This window comes from Ranitomeya variabilis, chromosome 2, assembly GCF_051348905.1.
Source record: "Ranitomeya variabilis isolate aRanVar5 chromosome 2, aRanVar5.hap1, whole genome shotgun sequence".
NCBI classification, from domain to species: domain Eukaryota; kingdom Metazoa; phylum Chordata; class Amphibia; order Anura; family Dendrobatidae; genus Ranitomeya; species Ranitomeya variabilis.
The window spans coordinates 216,477,936-216,498,959 of NC_135233.1; the positions used below are offsets into that span (position 1 = coordinate 216,477,936).

The following is a 21,024-nucleotide window of genomic DNA, read 5'->3' on the forward strand; positions in this document are numbered from 1 at the left end:
TAAATGGGGAAAGTGGCTATGTATAGCTAGAAGGGGCTCAGTGGCGTATTATAATTTATATTTGGAATGGTGGGTTGCATAATAACCAATTACAGTATATATTAATGGTGGGTGAATGTCTGTATTCAGATGGGTAGTGTAGAAGAAAGGAAAAAAGTGGGGAATATGCTCTGAAAGCGGTGCTCTAGATAACTGTGTTATTTTATGCAGAGACGAGTCCTGGCTGAAAGAAGTGATGGCGGTCTGCGCTGGATTAAAAAGAAACGCAAAGATGAAGGACTTCAGCTAGAGACATCACTGGTGAGTCAGTATGTTACCTGTACACTGACACCATACGCTATATACTGTATACAGAGCTCCTGTGTATCATGTCACTAGTGATCCCTGTATTACCTATACACTGACACCATACACTGTATACTGTATACAGAGCTGCTGTGTATAATGTCACTGGTGATCACTATATTATCTGTACACTATACACTATATACAGAGCTCCTGTGTATACTGTCACTAGTGATCACTGTATTACATGTACACTGACACTATATATAGAGCTCCTGTGTATAATGTCACTGGTGATCCCTGTATTACCTGTACACTGACACTATATATAGAGCTCCTGTGTATAATGGCATCGGTGACCACTGTATTACCTGTACACAGACACTGCATACTAAGTAAAGATCTCCTATGTATAATAGCACTTATGGTGATAGTATTTTTTTTTATTAATGATCAGTATTGTACTATTCAGTCACAATGTGGTGGTAATATGTTGTCCGGCCATGGTGTGGCGGTATTTGTTCCTTGTATGTGCTATTATTTGGTCACCACTCACTATTTGGTGGTAATATGTGGTCTGGTCATGGTGTGGTGAAAATTTGTTCCTTGTACGTGCTATTATACGGTCACCGTGTGGTGGTAATATGTGGTCTGGTCATGTTGTGTTGGTATTTGTTCCTTGTATGTAGTTGGTCACCATGTGGTGGTAATATGTGGTCTGTACATTCTGCTTTGGTATTTGTCCCTTGTATGCGATATTGTTCGGTCACTGTGGTGGTAATATGTGGTCTGCACATGGTGTGGCAGTATTTATTCCTTGTAGATAGTATTATAGGTCACTATGTGGTGATAATGTGGTGTCTGGTCATGGTGTTGTGTTATTTGTCCCTTGTATGTGGAATTATTGGTCATTTGAAAAATTGAAAAATAAATAAAAATATACCTAAATTGTATTGCATATTTTAACAAATGTTTAATAAGTTAGAGTAGAGTAGGGCCCGGCCAAAAGAGTTTACCTTGTCATCGTGGCAGATTAAAAAAACCTTTTGGCCAAAACAAAATCTGCTGGCTATGTGTGTGATCTGGTGATGGGAATTGTTAATGTGTGATTGGTGAGAAGTGTAGTTTTTCCAAGAGTCAGCGGTGGTGCTGTAGACAGTTCGAGGGTTGAGGGCGGGGCTGGGGTGGAGCCTGGGCGGAGTCTAAAGGGGGCCCCGAAAAGGTTGCCAGTATGGGGCCCCGAAATTTCTAGTGGCAGCCCTGCGCTTGAGTTCCTTTCTAGGTCCAATGCTCGAAGCCTGACGGCCGTAGCTAGGAACCTGGTGACCGCCGCTAGCTGGTCTTGTGCCATCTGTGTCCCAGCCGATGACCTGGGCTGCCTCGCCAGTGTCCCAGATGTCTATCCGGTATTCCTGATGCCCTGCCTGTGTCCTGATGTCCTTCCTGTGGCAGATGTCCTGATGTAACTGATGCCCTGGGCTGCCACGCCAGTGTCCCAGCCGATGATCCTGGCTGCCACGCCAGTGTCCCAGATATCTATCCGGTATTCCTGATGTTCCGATGTCCTGCTTGTGTCCTGATGTCCTGATATCCAGCCTGTGTCCTGATGTCCAGCCTGTGTCCTGATGTCCAGCCTGTGTCCTGATGTCCAGTCCGTGTCTTGATGTCCTGATGTCCAGTCCGTGTCTTAATGTCCTGATGTCTAGCCTGTGACCCGATGTTCCTCCGGTTCCCCGGGGTCCACACTGTGACGACGTCCTTCTGGGATCGATGTTTGATGTTCTCCTGCTGAGCCTGTGCTAGCCTGAGGCCTGAGAGAGGCCGTCCTAGTAAGCCCGTGCCAGATGAACCTGGACTGAATCAACCCATGTTGACCCCTGCCATCATCTGAAGTCCGTCCGAGGTCGGTGTCTGATGTTCTCCTGCTGAGCCTGTGCTGCGCCTGAGGCCTGAGAGTGAGGCCGTCCTAGTATGCCCGTGCCAGATTACCCTGGACTTCATCAACCCGTGATGTCCTCCTGCCTTCGTCTGTTATCCTCCTGAGACGTGTACCCTACTCTGATGTGTGGAATCGGGATCCTGACATCATTATGTTTTTGTTATGTACTGTGTTTTCATTTACGTAAACTTTGTTTCTTCATACCTGAAGTTGTGCGGTGTAATCTATTTCTGCATATCGCCATCTTGTCCACATGCTCAGCTGCCACAGACCCTGCTCCCTGCCCTTCCCTAGTCTGGGTAGGTCCAGGTAACTCTATGTGGTCCAGTGGGTCCACATTCTGTTCCCACTAGGGACGCTCACCCCACGTTGTCATGTCTGGCGATATGGAGGCGTCGGCTCGGCCATGTCTGCGGTCGCAGCCGTAACATGGGGCCATTATCGCTGGACGGGGGCCTGGATGGGCAACATTATTACTGGATGAGGGCATGGACAAGGGACATTATTTTTGGATTGGGGACCTGGACGGTGGTCATTATTGCTAGATGGGGTGTTGGACAGGGGTCATTATTACTATATGGGGGCCTGGATGTGGGTCATTATTATTGGATTGGGGCCTGGACAGGGGACTGTTGTGAATTCCGTTCTCGGGCTCCCTCCTGTGGTCGTGAATGGTACTTTGGTGAGTTCTGTCCTTGGGCACCCTCTGGTGGCTTTGAGTGGAACTGCTGATCTTTGAGGTTGGCTTTCTCAGCTGCCCTCGTTTATTGCTGCTGCTGGCTTCCCTATTTAACTCTGCCCAGGTCGTTAGTTCATGCCAGCTGTCAATGTCTCAGTACTGGTTCAGATCTCTCTTGGATTTCTCAGATGACCTGTCTACTCCAGCAGAAGCTACGTCCTTGCTAGTCATTTGCTGTTCATTGGTTTTTGAATATATTTTTCAGTACATGCTATGTTTCAGTCTAGCCTGCTATTATGATATTTCCTTGCTAGCTGGAAGCTCTGGGGGTGCAGAGCTGCACCTCCACACCGTGAGTCGGTGTGGAGGTCTTTTTGCACACTCTGCGTGGTTTTTGTAGTTTTTTATACTGACCGCATAGTTCCCTTTCCTATCCTCTGTCAGTCAGTAGAGTTACCACCTCCTCAGAGCTTGTCCCAGGTTTTCTGTTTTAACCATCAGGTCACTTCGGGTGCTCCTAACCACCAGGTCCATAATAGTACAGCTGGCCAGCAAAGTGTTAATGCATCTCAAAAGAGGGATAAGAGAAGTTCTGAGTCAATTTTTTTTTCTTTGCAGTTTGTTTTGTCTTTCTTTTCCCCTTAACCTCTGGGTGGTTCAGGACTCAGGTGTAGATATGGATATTCAAGGTTTGTCCTCTTGTGTGGATCAACTCACTGCTAGGGTACAGAGTATTCAAGATTATGTAGTTCAGAATCCGATGTTAGAGCCTAGAATTCCAATTCCTGATTTGTTTTCTGGGGATAGATCTAAATTTTTGAATTTCAAAAATAATTGCAGACTGTTTCTTGCTCTGAAACTCCGCTCCTCTGGTGATCCCATTCAGCAAGTAAAGATTATTATTTCTTTGTTGCGTGGTGACCCGCAAGACTGGGCATTCTCCCTTGAGCCAGGAAATCCTGCATTGCTTAATGTGGATGCATTTTTTCTAGCGCTTGGATTGCTGTATGACGAACCTAATTCTGTGGATCAGGCAGAAAAGATCTTGCTGACTCTATGTCAGGGTCAGGATGAGGCAGAAGTATATTGCCAGAAGTTTAGAAAGTGGTCTGTGCTTACTCAATGGAATGAGTGTGCCCTGGCAGCAATTTTCAGAAAGGGTCTTTCTGAAGCCCTTAAGGATGTTATGGTGGGGTTCCCCACGCCTGCTGGTCTGAATGAGTCAATGTCTTTGGCCATTCAGATTGATCGGCGTTTGCGCGAGCGCAAAGTTGTGCACCATTTGGCGGTGTCCTCTGAGCGGAGGCCTGAGCCTATGCAATGTGATAGGACTTTGACCAGAGCTGAACGGCAAGAACACAGACGTCAGAATGGGCTGTGTTTTTACTGTGGTGACTCCTCTCATGCTATCTCTGATTGTCCTAAGCGCACTAAGAGGTTCGCTAGGTCTGTCACCATTAGTACTTTGCAGCCTAAATTTCTCTTTTCTGTTACTCTGATTTGCTCACTGTCGTCCTACTCTGTTATGGCATTTGTGGATTCGGGCGCTGCCCTGAACTTGATGGACTTGGAGTTTGCCAGGCGCTGTGGTTTTTCCTTGGAGCCTTTGCAGAGTCCTATTCCCTTAAGGGGAATTGATGCTACGCCATTGGCCAAGAATAAACCTCAGTACTGGACTCAGCTGACCATGTACATGGCTCCCGCACATCAGGAAAATATTCGCTTTTTGGTGTTGCATAATTTGCATGATGTTGTCGTGTTGGGTTTGCCATGGTTACAGGTTCATAATCCAGTACTGGATTGGAAATCAATGTCTGTGTCTAGTTGGGGTTGTCAAGGGATACATGGTGATGTTCCTTTGATGTCAATTTCTTCTTCCACTCCTTCTGAAGTCCCTGAGTTTTTGTCGGATTACCAGGATGTATTTGATGAGCCCAAGTCCAGTGCCCTACCTCCTCATAGGGACTGTGATTGCGCTATTAATTTGATTCCTGGTAGTAAGTTCCCTAAGGGCCGACTGTTCAATTTATCTGTGCCAGAACATGCCGCTATGCGGAGTTATGCAAAGGAGTCCTTGGAGAAAGGGCATATTCGCCCGTCTTCGTCGCCGTTGGGAGCAGGGTTCTTTTTTGTGGCCAAGAAGGATGGCTCTCTCAGACCCTGTATAGATTATCGCCTTCTCAATAAATTCACGGTCAAAATTCAGTACCCTTTGCCTCTGTTGTCTGATTTGTTTGCTCGGATTAAGGGGGCTAGTTGGTTTACCAAGATTGACCTTCGAGTGGCGTATAATCTTGTGCGTATTAAACGGCGATGAATGGAAAACAGCATTTAATACGCCCGAGGGCCATTTTGAGTACCTGGTGATGCCATTCGGGCTTTCTAATGCTCCATCTGTGTTTCAGTCCTTTATGCACGACATCTTCCGGAAGTATCTGGATAGGTTCATGATCGTATATTTGGATGATATTTTGGTCTTTTCGGATGATTGGGAGTCTCATGTAAGGCAGGTCAGGATGGTGTTCCAGGTCCTTCGTGCTAATGCATTGTTTGTGAAGGGCTCTAAATGCCTCTTTGGAGTTCAGAAGGTTTCCTTTTTGGGCTTCATTTTTTCCCCTTCTACTATCGAGATGGATCCTGTTAAAGTTCAGGCCATTTATGACTGGACTCAACCTACATCTGTGAAGAGTCTTCAGAAGTTCCTGGGCTTTGCTAATTTTTACCGTCACTTCAGCGCTAATTTTTCTAGTGTGGTTAAGCCTTTGACTGATTTGACGATGAAAGGCGCTGATGTGGTGAATTGGTCCCCTGCGGCCGTTGAGGCCTTTCAGGAGCTTAAACGTCGTTTTACTTCGGCCCCTGTGTTGCGTCAGCCAGATGTTTTGCTCCCTTTTCAGGCCGAGGCTTCTGAGATTGGGGCAGGGGCTGTTTTGTCTCAGAGAAGTTCTGATGGCTCCTTGATGATGCCGTGTGCTTTCTTTTCTAGAAAGTTTTCGCCTGCCGAGCGTAATTATGATGTCGGCAATCGGAAGTTGTTGGCTATGAAGTGGGCATTTGAGGAGTGGCGACATTGGCTTGAGGGAGCCAAACATCGCGTGGTGGTCCTGACTGATCACAAGAATCTGACTTACCTCGAGTCCGCCAAGCGGTTGAACCCTAGACAGGCTCGATGGTCACTGTTTTTCTCCCGTTTCGATTTTGTGGTCTCATACCTTCCGGGATCTAAGAATGTGAAGGCTGATGCCCTTTCTAGGAGTTTTTTGCCTGATTCTCCGGGAGTCCCTCAGCCAGCTGGTATTCTTAAAGAGGGGGTGATTTTGTCTGCCATCTCCCCTGATTTGCGGCGGGTGCTGCAGGAGTTTCAGGCTGATAGACCTGACCACTGCCCAGTGGAGAAACTGTTTGTCCCTGATAGATGGACTAGTAGGGTTATTTCTGAGGTTCATTGTTCGGTGTTAGCTGGTCATCCTGGGATTTTTGGTACCAGAGATTTGGTTGCCAGGTCCTTTTGGTGGCCTTCTTTGTCACGGGATGTGCGTTCTTTTGTGCAGTCCTGTGGGACTTGTGCTCGGGCCAAACCTTGCTGTTCTCGTGCCAGTGGGTTGCTTTTGCCTTTGCCTGTCCCGAAGAGGCCCTGGACACATATTTCCATGGATTTTATTTCTGATCTTCCTGTCTCTCAAAGGATGTCTGTCATCTGGGTGGTTTGTGATCGGTTTTCTAAGATGGTCCATTTGGTACCCTTGCCTAAATTGCCTTTCATTTGGCTCGTCCTGATCGGCCTGGGGGCTCTGGTGAGGGTTCGGTGACCCCTCCTCAAGGCGGGGTACTGTTGTGAATTCCGTTCTCGGGCTCCCTCCTGTGGTCGTGAATGGTACTTTGGTGAGTTCTGTCCTTGGGCACCCTCTGGTGGCTTTGAGTGGAACTGCTGATCTTTGAGGTTGGCTTTCTCAGCTGCCCTCGTTTATTGCTGCTTCTGGCTTCCCTATTTAACTCTGCCCAGGTCGTTAGTTCATGCCAGCTGTCAATGTCTCAGTACTGGTTCAGATCTGTCTTGGATTTCTCAGATGACCTGTCTACTCCAGCAGAAGCTAAGTCCTTGCTAGTCATTTGCTGTTCATTGGTTTTTGAATATATTTTTCAGTACATGCTAGGTTTCAGTCCAGCCTGCTATTATGATATTTCCTTGCTAGCTGGAAGCTCTGGGGGTGCAGAGCTGCACCACCACACCGTGAGTCGGTGTGGAGGTCTTTTTGCACACTCTGCGTGGTTTTTGTAGTTTTTTTTACTGACTGCATAGTTCCCTTTCCTATCCTCTGTCTATCTAGAGAAGATTCGGCCTCCTTTGCTAAAATCTGTTTCATTCCTGTGTTTGTCACTTCCCTCTTAACTCAGAGTTATTATTTGTGGGGGGCTACCTTTACTTTGGGGAATTTCTCTGAGGCAAGGTAGGCTGCTATTTCTATCTTTAGGGGTAGTTAGCTCTTAGGCTGTGAAGAGGCGTCCAGGGAGAGTTAGGTACGCTCCACGGCTATTTCTAGTGTGTGTGATAGGATTAGGGATTGCGGTCAGTAGAGTTACCACCTCCTCAGAGCTTGTCCCAGGTTTTCTGTTTTAACCATCAGGTCACTTCGGGTGCTCCTAACCACCAGGTCCATAACAGGGGACATTATTACTGGATGGAGCATAGACAGGGAACATTATTATTGGAGGTGGTCACTGGACAGGGGTCATTATTACTGGATGGAGGCCCTGGATAGGGTCATTATTAGTAGATGGAGGCCTTGACTTGGGTCATTATTACTGCATGGGGGACATTATTAGTGTATGGGGACCCTGGACTTAGGTCATTATTACTGAATGGGGCCCTAGATAAGGGTTATTATTACTGGAGGGGGCCCTAGATAAGGGTTATTATTACTGGATGGGGGCCTTAACAGGGGACATTATTACTGGATGGAGGCCCTGGACAGGGGTCATTATTACTAGATGGGGGCCTGGATGGGGATCATTATTACTGCATGGGGGCCCTGGATGAGGGTTATTATTATTGGAGGGGGGCCTGGAAGGGGATCATTATTACTGGATAGGGGCCTGTACAGGTGACGTTATTAGTGGATGGGGTCCTGGATGGGGTTATTATTACTGGAGGGGGGCCCAGATGGGGATCATTATGAATGGATGGGGACATTGGACAGGGGTCATTATTACAGGATGGGGTCCCTTGTCCGGTGTCATTATTACTGCATGGGGGCCCTGGATGGGGGTTATTATTACTGAAGGGTGGGGCCTGGAAAGGGATCATTGTTACTGGATGGGGACCTGGACAGTGGACATTATTACTAGATGGGGGCCTGGACGGGGGACATTATTAGTGTATGGGGGCCCTGGACGGAGGTCATTATTACTGCATGGGGGCCCTGGATAAGGGCTATTACTACTGAAGGGGGCCCGGACGGGGATCATATTACTGGATGGGGGCCAGCACAGGGGACATTATTACTGGATGAGAGCTTGGACAAAGGACATTATTACTGGATGAGGTCCTGGATATGGGTTATAATTACTGAAGGGGAGCCTGGACGGATATCATTATTACTGGAAGGGAGCCTAGACAATGGACATTATTACTGGATGGGGTCCTTTACAAGGAACATTATTACTGGATGGGGGTGTTGGATGGGGTTTATTATTACTGGATGGGGGTCTGGACGGGGGACATTATTACTCGAATGGGGCGTAAACGGGGGAAATTATTACTCGAATGGGGCATATATGGGGGACATTATTACTTGATGTGGGCATAAACAGGGGACATTATTACTGAATGGGGCCCATGGATGGGGGTCATTATTATTAGATGGGATCCCTGGATGGGAGACATTATTACAGGAGCCTGGACACCTGACCAACATGCATGTGTGGACCCAGATCCAATTCTGCACCAAGGCCCATAGGACTCAAGTTATGCCAATATGTAATATTGAAAAAGAAAAATCAATAAAATTAAAAAATAAAATGTATAATAGAATTTCCTGTTGAAGTTCCTGACTTGTCAGTATTTTATTTATTTTTTTACATATTTTGTTTATACTCTTTTTAGTGTATATGGCATGGAAAGCTGATTCTCTGTCCTCTGTGCATAAAAGGGGGACAAAGCGACACTGTACTGAAAGCAAACAACAAAGCAGACATCCCTTATTTGCATGATGCTTTATCTGAGACAGTTTTGCTTATTTAAGGAAGACATTGAGAACCATGTAAATGAGACGCCTTACACTCATTTGTATTCAGTGCACTGAGTTTGTGTCAGCTGCTGAACCGAGGGGAGCAAAGAAAAACCCTAAACTACATATGTTCTTTATTATTTTTTCTTAGAGATATTTGTGAGAAGTTATCCAAACTTTACTTATGTATTTGGGTACATGACCTTTGGAGAAACTTTGCAGGAACATTGGGGAACAATCATGTGAGCTGATCGTGTAAAACCAAAAGCTATTGATATCGTGTTTGATATCTCTCCATACATGGATTGTTTCTTCATCAGATCGTGCGAAAGTGATTAACTGACCATGTGTGGTCAATAAAAGTCTAAGGGAAAATTTATTACAGTGCCTTTTTATGAATGGGACCATTCATCAGATCCCACGTTGTCCCCTACTAGGCTGCAGCTGAAGCCTGATCCCATCACGACAATGAAGCAGCGTTATGGTCATGAGTCTTTTGGGAATAATCATGGGAAATCCTACAAGTGTCCAGAGCCGCAATGATAATTAACATGGCGTCATTGTGCGGCGCTGTCATGATTTGTATAGCTGATATTTTAGCCACACTGGTGGAGATCACAGATGGTGGGTCTTTTTTAGTGATCAGGGCAATACAGAGCTACATATATGGTTTTCTATCCAGTCTCGGATTGTTTATGTGAATAGATCTTCGTAAGTGACGCAAGTAATCTGTAGGTCTAGAGTCTGGTCTGGGCTTCATTCATGCCCTGCAGATTTTGCAACGCACAATACTAGGAAAGTCGCACTTCATGAGAACTTACTATAAGTTCAGAGATATATGGCCACATGAGGATTGCAATGCCTCAATGCGACATCACCATTTAAGGATTGCCAAGAGATTTGTGATACAGCCAAATTGCAGATCCCAAATGTTTTCTGCATCGACAAGTCTCACAGATGTTTTTGGTTTTGTCTGAAACTTGCTGTTGCGCAACCAATGTCACCATCTGTTCTCATATCTCACACGACTGCACTGGTTAGACAACATGTATATTGATTTTAAAAGGTTATTCCCACCAAATAATGCCAGGACAAATCACCGAGAGTTCAAATACTGGGACCCTCTGCAATGTAACTGGCAACTTCACGCTAGGGAAGTGTTTGGGATTTTGAACCTGAACACTAAATATCCACATGGTATGAACTTCAAAAATTATGTCTTTTTCATACATTGAATTAATGTTTGCTAATAATTATGAATAAAGGAGGAAAAAAGGAGGAGAAAAAGGGAGGTAGAAAAGAAGGTATGACAAAAAGGGAGGAGAAAAAAGCACGGGAAAAGGGAGGAGACAGGGAAAGAGAAAAAGGGTGGAGAAAAAGGGAGGACAAAAAATGTAGGACAAAAAAGTACGGGGAAAAGGGAAGAGACAGGGAAAGAGAAAAAGGGTGGAGTAAAAGGGAGGACAAAAAATGAAACAGGAAAAAGGGAGGAAAAAAGCAGAAGAGAAAAAGGGAGGACAAAAAAGTGAGAGGAAAAAGGGAAAATAAAAAGCACGAGAAAAGGAATGAGAAAAAGGAGGACAAAAAAAAGTGAAGAGAAAAAGGGAGAAGAAAAAGCACGAGAAAAAGGAATGAGAAAAAGGGAGGAGAAAAAGGAAGGATAAAAAAGAACAAAAAGGGAGGAGAAAAAGTAGAGGAGAAAAAAGGCGGAGAAAATGGAAGAGAAAAAGGGAGGAGAAAAAGGAAGGAGAAAAAAATATTTTTTTTTCTGTCAGGTGCATATTGTCATTTTTTGTGTTGCTGTCTTGCTTTTGGTTCTATTATGCACCCACATATTGTCCATCATTATTGATGTTCCCATATGATTGGTCTTCTGTCTTTTATAAGTCTTTTCCATGATTCTAAAGAGTAACTTAGAGCCAGAAACACATGAGTTTTTTCTACTGTATGGGAATACTTTTTTAATGTATCCAAAATAAAGATTTATTCATTTACAAGTGGAAGAGATGATTTTTCTAACTTTTCTTCAACACTGCTGATCTTCACCAGCGGCAAATGCTGGGGTCCTTTATTGCGGTCCATTTGACTTACTCATGCACAGTGGTGCTATAGCCACCATGTACAATGGAGATCCAACACAAATCTTAGCCCCATGCGTCGTATCATGAGTAGTCCGAATACAGTTTTCCCACACTAGTCCCACAAAATGCAGATAGCAGGTCTTATAAAATGTCAAAATTGGATTGTTTACCGTAGGACGAGGATCAATGTGATTGCAGTCTAGGTCTGAGGAATATGGTAGTGAAGGAAGCCTGGGTCAACAGCAACTTTTCCCACCAGCTCCATATACAAGTGACATGGGAAATAGAAAACTTAAAAAAAAAACAATTTTAACAAAGTCTATCAATTCAATAATTAAAACTTGGTGTGATAACTATGTTTTAGGGGGATTGAAGGTTATTTAGGGATTATGAAGAGATGCTGAGGGTCTTTGGTAAGAGGCAACAAGCTTTGTTGTGATGCTAGAGTCATTGCTGACTTGGAACAATGGAGGATTGAGCCTCAGGGTGCGTAGTCTGTGGCATGAATAGCATCTCTCACACAAGCCCCAGCCCCCACAGATGGCCCTATAATAGCTGGGAGAGATTTCCTGCTGTTCGGCCTAGAAGATTGGACACCATTAACTACTTCTCATCCAGAGAGACCGCATTACATCTCCCCGGTGACCTTGGGCTTTCTCACCAAATCGTAATGCGAACCTGTATAAAAACCATTGATGACTTTGCTTTAGTTCTTTCCTACTTGGACATAAGACAGGACCGTTATGGGTGAAAGCTTGACACCGTCTGTCTTTACATGCTTGGCACGGATCACATTAGCCCAGTGAATGATATCATAGAGACGGTGACATCACATAGGCCATTACTGACAATGACTGTGGGTCTATAAATGAGCAGGGAGCGGGGCAGTGCAGTCAGTGCAGAAGAGACCGGGACAGAGGAGACACAAGGTATTGTAATCGTGCATATCGTTTACCATGGGGATCTCACTGACTCCAAAACACACAAAGACTCCTGAAACTCTCCGAGAGCTGATATGTCCTACAGCCCTTGGAGAAACTCAACTACTTCATAGGTCACGTAGGATAACATGGGTAAAGTGCATACAGAGAACTCACACACACTAGGTAGGCAGGAAAAACAAATGTAAGTATGTTTATAAATTATGTCTAATATTTGATAGGTCCTTGTATCATCATAGTCGTTTCACCACTTTTCTGTAGTAATTTTGTGCCCCTTTAGTGGGTTTAGCCACTTTTTAAAGTTGTCTCCCTCCCCTCTAAAACTTTGCTTATCCCGATGTTTTTGGACAGATTTCCAAAATGCAACTTTCATCAAATGTCACAGCACAGAAAAATGGAGCAAGAACATCCATAACATCGTAGTTAAGAAGTGTATATAAAGTTTATTTTAATCAAATACAAAATATCCACACCATTAATAGGTGCTATATGCAAAGTGCACAACATGGAGGGCAATGAAGAGAGGACATGACGGTAACCAGGTTCACAGCAGGGAGACACAAAGTAAATCACATAAGTTACATAGACACCAGGCCAGCCGGGGACACTTCTTTTGGATACACAATAATGGGTAAGCGTGACCTCTGTCACGGCATGGATACTGTATGCTGTTGATGCTAATTGTTGATGTGTGGATACCAGTTGGACCATGCTATATAGGGGCCATTTTGCTTGCAAATCTATGTAACTTATGTGATTTACTTTGTGTCTCCCTGCTGTGAACCTGGTTACCGTCATGTCCTCTCTTCATTGCCCTCCATGTTGTGCACTTTGCATATAGCACCTATTAATGGTGTGGATATTTTGTATTTGATTAAAATAAACTTTATATACACTTCTTAACTACGATGTTATGGATGTTCTTGCTCCATTTTTCTGTGCTGTTCCTTGTTCGGAGCTGTCCTGTTGTATTGGCACCTGTTGAGTGCCTGGGGAGAGCCAGTCCAGTCTGCTCTCTTTTTTATTTTACTATAGTGCTTCATGATCCTGTTAATAAATATTTCATCAAATGTCGCATTTTTTTCGGTGCATCTCGCTCTTGTCCCTCCGCCTGGAGTAAGACTGATGAGCTTTCAATTTGGTGCATTTATGCAACTTTTTAATGAATAGGTGACTTTTGGTGTTGAAAAGTTGCAGAAAACGATTAAAGACAAAGTTTAAGAGCATTTTTTTATTTTAAAAGGGAAGGTCAGCTCATCTAAAGGATAAGGACACCAAAAAAACTAAAGGAAAATAAAATGTTAGAAAAAACCACAAGACAAAAAACCTCAATAAATCACAAATGATAAATCGGGCCCTTAACTCTTACATAAATTTTCACTGTGATAATAAATAGGATATGTTCACACTTTTGTCTTGGCTTCCATTTATACCAGTGATTCATGTTTGACCACTGAAAGCCCCACTGATCTGAAGAAGGGTGGCTCTTGTGAGCATGTCCAACCAGTGCTCCAATATCTATAGGAGAGGCTGTTGCACATGCTCCCTACAGCTTCGTTTTCAGGATCAGTGATGGTTTCAGTAGTTGAACCTCCAGCGATTGTACATATACCATCTATTCGGTGAAAAAGTGATAAATGTTAATTAAAGGGCAACGCATGTAGTGATCCTTAAGGGTTAAGTTATGTTTGACAGAAAGAATAGTCTGCAATCTAAGCTTGTCTTACTGTCAAAAATACCAGAAAGTCTGATGTGATGCAAATCTAGACTGATCGGCATGAAATCTAGTGTGAATAGAGCCTTAAAAGTGTCATTTGTCATTACAAAAATGTAGTTTTTTTCCCAGAAACAGCGCCAAACCTGTCTATGGGTTGTGTCTGGTATTACACACACAGATCCCATAAACAGGTATGCCACTCTTTTTGGAGTAAAACAGACATGTTTAACCTAATTATACATAACCCCATAATAATGGAAGTTTTAAGGTACCTTCACACTAAGCGACTTTGCAGCGAGATTGACGACGATCTGTGACGTTGCAGCATCCTGGATAGCGATCTCGTTGTGTTTGACACGCAGCAGCGATCTGGATCCTGCTGTGATATCGCTGGTCGGAGCTAGAAGTCCAGAACTTTATTTCGTTGCTTGATCACCCGCTGTCATCGCTGGATCGGCATGTGTGACGCCGATCCAGCGATGTGTTCACTTGTAACCAGGGTAAACATTGGGTTACTAAGCGCAGGGCCGTGCTTAGTAACCCGATATTTACCCTGGTTACCATTGTAAAAGTAAAAAAAACAAAACACTACATACTCACCTTCTGATGTCTGTCACGTCCCCCGGTGTCCACAGGGTTACGCGCTGCTGCCGAGAACTTCCTGCACTGAATGTGTCAGCTCCGGCAGAGCACAGCGGTGACGTCACCGCTGTGCTCTGCTTTACTGCCGGCGCTGACACATTCAGTGCAGGAAGCTCTGAGCAGCAGCGCGTAACCCTGTGGACGCCGGGGGACGTGACAGACATCAGAAGGTGAGTATGTACTGTTTTTTTTTTTACTTTTACAATGGTAACCAGGGTAAATATGTCTGTGTGACAGCTCCCCAGCGACCTAAACAGCGACGCTGCAGCGATCGGCTCGTTGTCTATATCGCTGCAGCGTCACTGAGTGTGACGGTACCTTTACTTACAAATGTGTGTCCCTTACCTTTCCTATTTCCTAGTGGTATCTTGAGATAAGACAAGTAAGATAAGCAGCCTCATAGAGAATGAATGGAGATGCAGTTGGGTATCTGACCAGCCACTTCATTTTGTAATGTGTATAAAGATTCCTGTTCCCCCCACAGATCAATGTTATCACCTAACCAGATAAGTGATAACTTTTCTTTCGTTGGCCAACTACTTTAATTCATCCTACAAAATTGTATTTTTATAAAATTTCCTAACAAATAAGTCTACGCTCTGCAAAGGTAAAAGTTTTGTAATGTAGAGATTGAGTTGGTACCAGTTTAATTTGTAGAGATGCATCATCGGCCAACATAATGACTGCCATGCTACGTTAACACCATGGTACGCCATTGTAGTGTACCGTAGTGTGGCCATTTCGATTTACTTTGACTACACAAATAGCCTAAGCGTACCTTGCTATGGACGTAGCCCACCGCAGCCATCATGTTGACTGTGGCTACGTCTGTAGAAAATGTGCAGGAGTGGACGCTAATAACATAGCAATAAAAACCAAAAGAATAATATGTACTGCCCCAAAAAGATTCCAGTAGAAGATCTTTAACCGAAGGCCGGATTTCTAATCACCTCGAATTTTCAAAGTAAAAATTGAACTCAAAGACGGATCCAATTTGCGTGAATTTCATCACATAACTTATAATGTGACTCAGTATTGTCCCCCTATTTCACCGTGTGCACTCCTGACACCATCTGGACTTGTCCCTGATGACATGGTGGACGTGGATCAGGGAATCAGTGACAGTCTGTGGTGCTGCTTGGTATCGTTGGATGTATTGATTCATAATGTCTCAGAGGGTCTCATTTGGATTCAGATCTGGAAAATGTGAGGACCAGTTACTGGCATCAATGTCTTCATCATTGAGGAACTGAGTTCACACTATGGCCACATGAGGCCGGACATTGTTCTGCATGAGGAGGAACCCAGGGAGAACTGCACCAGCATAATGTCCAACAATGAATATGAGGACTTCATCCTGGTACCTAACAGTGGTCAGGGTACCGATTCATATGGATGTTTGTGCAACCTACCAAGGATATATCTTCTGCAGTGCAGTGGTAGCATCTGTGCAGTTGTGAGCAGGTTGCGGGATGCAGTAATGGACAGAAGGCAGAGCAAGGGTTAAAGTTAACTTTACTGAAACAGGGGTATACTCCACGCAGGGAGGAGGGAAAATTGAGGCAGGTGATATTAGCACAATCCGTGTGCTGAGGGAGGTAATGAGGGCAAAAGGTATAACAACTGTTCATTAAGAGTAAACTTATCAATCCAAAGGCTTCCTGAGTGCAGAGTCTTAGATTTTCACGGTGGTGCCAACACGGCCAGCACGTGATGAATCCGGTATCAACCTGCAGGCGTTCATGATCCGGTTTCTGGCGGTGACAATGAGTCCTTGACGTCTTGCTCGGGGTCCTGAGTTGCAGAGCGAAGCGCAGCCTCCAACAATGTCAGGGCTTGACAGAGCTCGGCAGAAGTCTTGAGCAGCGAGGGCCAACGGGCGGAATATGGTTCTCCGGTCACAGTCTTTGTAAGTGGCAGCAGGGACAATGTAGCGCTGACCTGCGCTGTCACGGTGCTCGGAGGACGGAGCTCCAAACTTCTCCTGCTGTGCGCTGCGTGTTCCCGCCAAGTCTCTCTGTCTTTTCACGCGCTCTGCCCTTTTTATTCTAGCTACACCCCCTGCTGTCGAGTGCAAAGATCGGTCCGGGTCTCTAAGCTTTCCCTCAGACAATAACGGTGACCGTCCCAGCAGTTCTGGCCCTGGTGCAAAAAAAGTACCCCCGGTCTGGTCCCTCTTCTTACACAGTGATTAGGTATTGACCCAGCAAAGTTCAAAGCAAAGTTCAAAGCAAAATGTCTCTTTAATGTTCAACTCAAAAAACACAGCACATGATATCCACCTCCAAATGGCAGCCAGGAACAAAATAATCCACCTCCGGTTCACAGCCGGGCACATATTCTCTGGATTACAGTCAATAAACACTCCAGCCCACCTCTGACCTGTTGCCGTGGGTGACTGCACCGCCGTGTTAATGCCTATTTACTCACAGCAATACACAATATCCTCCAGATCGCAGCCAGGAACCATATCCTCCAATTTACAGTCATTAAACACGCCAGTCCACCTTCTGAGACCATTTGCCATGGGCAACTGCACCGCTGTGTACGCTGTGGTTGCCAGGCTTTTCAGCTGTATAGTCTGTTTGGTTCCACTTGCCTTTGTTGCCCCACACAGCTGGAGCCTCCTGCTCTGTACTTCTGCCAACAACAGGCTGACACTGACTCTGAACCTGACACAATCAAACCCTATACTGCCGAGTTTTTAATGAGCAACCTTTGGCCTTCAGCCACATAAAAAACCCATCCAGGAAGGAAATGGACTGCACCACTACCGTACTGTAGTCCGTTTCAAAATTCAAAAAACCCAGAGCATATTTTCCCTAAATCTGCCTTGGACAACCAGCATGCCCAAGACCTATACTCACTTTAGTCTGTATTGCAACCACAGCTACTCCTGTGACTGCAATGCACTCTCATGGCCTCAATACGCCTCTGTGCACATCCTGGGGTGAACATACAGAGACCCTCACATGTAACACCAGTCACTGTCTCACATACCCCCTCCCTCTGTTTAAACCTGTGGGGTTGAAAACTTGTCACCCTACATGGGCATGTGACAGGGCATCCGCACGACCCTGTGACACCCCCACCCGACACTGTACTGAGAAAACAAAGTAGGGACCGGAACCATCGATTGACACATGCATCCCTCCCCTTTATGTTTCTCTTGCATACTTTGCTACGTGACCATCCACCTCCCCGTTCTCCGTTGCAGAAGACACGCTAACTTTCCTGACTAACAGTAGATTTGGGCCAGTTTTGGGTGGTCTCGATCTTGTTTATTTGGGGTTCACTAACCCCGCTGCTCATCCCGTGATCCAAGTACCTGCCTTCGGGCCCTTGGTACTGTTTCCTCCGTACCCTTACCCATGCCTCGGTGTTTATGTCATGCTGAAACGCCGAGGTTCTCCTGCCAATAACTCTAGAGGGAGCCCATGGGGGTTACACTCTATCCCTAGGTTGGCGACCCCTATGGCAGGTATACCTGACTTGGGATCTTCGGGTTCTATGCACGGAACAACATTTACCTTGGAATGGTTGACCCTGGTCTCCCACAGGAACCTGAACAAGGGCAAGTCTCTTCCCAACACAGTCCCACATGGAAGGTTCTTCACCACTCCCACCACATGTTTAATGTCCCCACTCAGTGTGGAAAAATTAACTTCCGTGTTCAGGTACTCCCGGATTTTCCCATCGATACCCATCACCTCCACTTCCCGTCCTTTGGGGTTGTCCCCGGCAACAAGGAACCCATGTACCAAAGTCACTATGCTCCCTGAGTCCAGGAGAGCCTCTGCTTGGTACCCATTCACAAACACCTGCCACAGCCGCTGTTCGCTGCCGGCAGTGCCTGTAGTGGCGGTACAACCTGGCTGGGCATACACAGACACACGGCGAGTATACCCACAGTCCTGCCCCTGAGCTGGCGAGGCCCAACGTGACAGCCGAAGTGGAGCAGTGTCCCGTACAAAGTCCTGAGTGGCTGTATACCTCTGAATCCAGCTTATCAGCTGGTCCAGAGTGCCCAGGTCCCCTTGCCCCACCCAATGCTGCAGGGCAGCCATCAGAGCCCTCACCAGCCAGTCGACCACCACCCTCTCTACCATCTGGGCTGAGGTCAAAGTCTCAGGCTGGAGCCATTCCTCCACCAACTGTAATAAGTCATACACCTAAGACCTGGCAGGACGAGTCTCTGCATAGAACCACTGGTACACCTTCTGATCATCCCTTACCTTAGGGGTCTCTTCTTGACACCGCTGATCACCCCTCACCTTAGGGGTCACCTCTTTGATGCTTCGGTTGTAGCCACTGCAACTGCAGCGCCTCTTGCAGCTGCCGTTGAAACTGCAGCACCTCTTGCTGATACTCCTGTATGGAACTGAAGAGCTTCTTGCTGCATGAGGACCACTTGCTTCAAAAGCTCTTCTATTTCTCCAGCAGACTTGCTCACCGACATGCAGCATGCTTTGGGGTATGCCTCAGTTCACGCAGCTCCGCATTCTCCAGCCATATGTAGTGCAGCAGTAGCACTTTGTGCAGTGATAAGGCATTGACCCAGCAAAGTTCAAAGCAAAACATCTCTTTAATGTTCAACTAAAAAAACACAGCATACGATATCCTCCGGATCGTAGCCGGGAAACAGGACAGTCCACCTCATGATCGCAAACTGGAACAAGACAGTCCACCTCTGGTTCGCAGTCGGGCACATATCCTCTCGATTACAGTCAGTAAATATGCCAGCCCACCTCTGACCTGTTGTCGTGGGCGACTGCACCACCTTGTTAATGTCTATTTACTCACAGCAATAATACACAGTACACAATATCCTCCAGATCGCAGCTGGGAATGATATCCTCCAGTTTACAGTCACTAAACATGCCAGTCCACCTTCTGAGACCACTTGCTGTGGGCGACTGCACCGCTGTATACGCTGTGGGTGTCAGGCTTTTCAGCTGCATTGGCTGTTTGGCTCCGCTTGCCTGTGTTGCCTCACACAGCTGGAGCTCTGCAGAGCATCCTGCTCTGTACTCCTGCCAACAACAGCCTGACACTGACTCTGAACCTGACACACCCAAACTCTATACTATAGGAAACGGACTGCACCACTACCGTCCTGTAGTCCATTTCAAAACACAAAAAGCCCAGAGCAGGTTTTCTCTAAATCTGCCTTGGACAAACAGCATGTTCAAGATTTATACTCACTTTAGTCTGCATTACAACCATAGCTACTCCTGTGACTGCAATGCACTCTCATGGCCTCAATACGCCTCTGTGCGCATCCTGTGGTGAACATACAGTGACCCTTTCATGTAACACCAGTCACTCCCTCACACTTCCTAGACCATCACTGACCCACCACCAAACTAGTCATGCTGGATGTTATTACAACCATCATAATCCACATATGCAAAAAAGAAAAGTATAACGGTACTGCTGTGGGGCCAGACAACCATATGCTGAATGGAGTGCTTTCTGGATAGAGACCGCCTCTATGGACTCCGGGTGCTCATGCAAAAACAGGGTGTATGCAGCAAAGAAGAAAAATGCAGATAGCACTCACCGGTCCTTAAAACTTCATCCTTTATTCAAACTCTAAAATGTCATGGCCAGAGGAACAGGTTGCTGGGATGTGCAAGCTGGTGTAAGACGACGGCCGTTTTGCGCCACTATCTATCTATTGATAGACCCGTTAAAGCGCTAAGTGGCGCGAAACAGCCGTCGTCTTACACCAGCTCGCACATTCCAGCAACCTGTTCCTCTGGCCATGACATTTTAAAATTTGAATAAAGGATGAAGTTTTAAGGACCGGTGAGTGCTATCTGCATTTTTCTTCTTTGCTGCATACAACCATCATAATGTCCACCATGGCGTCTCGAGACTCGTGCACATCTGTCACATGTGCTGAGAGTGAACCTGCTCTCATTTGTGAAGAAAAGGAGATGACTATAGTAGAATGGCCAATTCTAGAGATCTCTGGAAAATTACAATTGGGCTGTATGGTACTGGGCTGTGAACACAGGTCCTAATATTGGGTGTCAGACACTCATGCCACCTTCATGGAGTCTGTTTCTGACTATTTGGTCAAAAACATGTAAACCAATAACCACCTGGAGGTCGTCTTGAGGGATAGTAGCAGTTCCTCCCCAAATTCTCAGTTATGCTACTGGGTTGAAACCCTTCTATGGCCATGTCCAGTTCTTCTCATGTATCGACCCTTGTCCTGGTATCTACCCCATGCTCCTCAGCAGGAACTGGACCACCTGTGCAACATGAATGTGCTGGAGGTACAGCAACTATTAGAGACAAGACAGAATACAAAATGAGAGAAGAACAAGTCAGGAAGGATAAGAAGAAAGCAATCGCCTGTGGTCACCAACTGCAAAACTGTTCCTCTTGTTGGGGTCATCTTGCTGTATCTCTCCATTTCTCCTGTTCTCATTTCATTTGTGCCAAAGCCAATGACACTGATTTACAATCACTTCCGCTTACTGATTGGAAAGATTAATATCC

At 45.7% G+C, this 21,024-nt stretch overlaps 1 protein-coding gene across 3 annotated transcripts in view; it reads left to right on the forward strand.

Moving 5' to 3' along the window:
- The first annotated feature begins 228 nt into the window (after positions 1 to 228).
- The window catches only part of MVB12B (multivesicular body subunit 12B), a 165,910-nt gene continuing 145,114 nt past the window's right edge, over positions 229 to 21,024 (forward strand). The window contains exon 1 of one of the 3 annotated variants that reach the window (XM_077283634.1): positions 229 to 300. The gene's annotated coding sequence lies outside the window, so the exon portion shown is untranslated. Of the gene's footprint in view, positions 301 to 12,104; positions 12,141 to 21,024 lie in introns of those variants that run through there. The other 2 variants (XM_077283633.1, XM_077283631.1) reach the window with 2 other exon arrangements.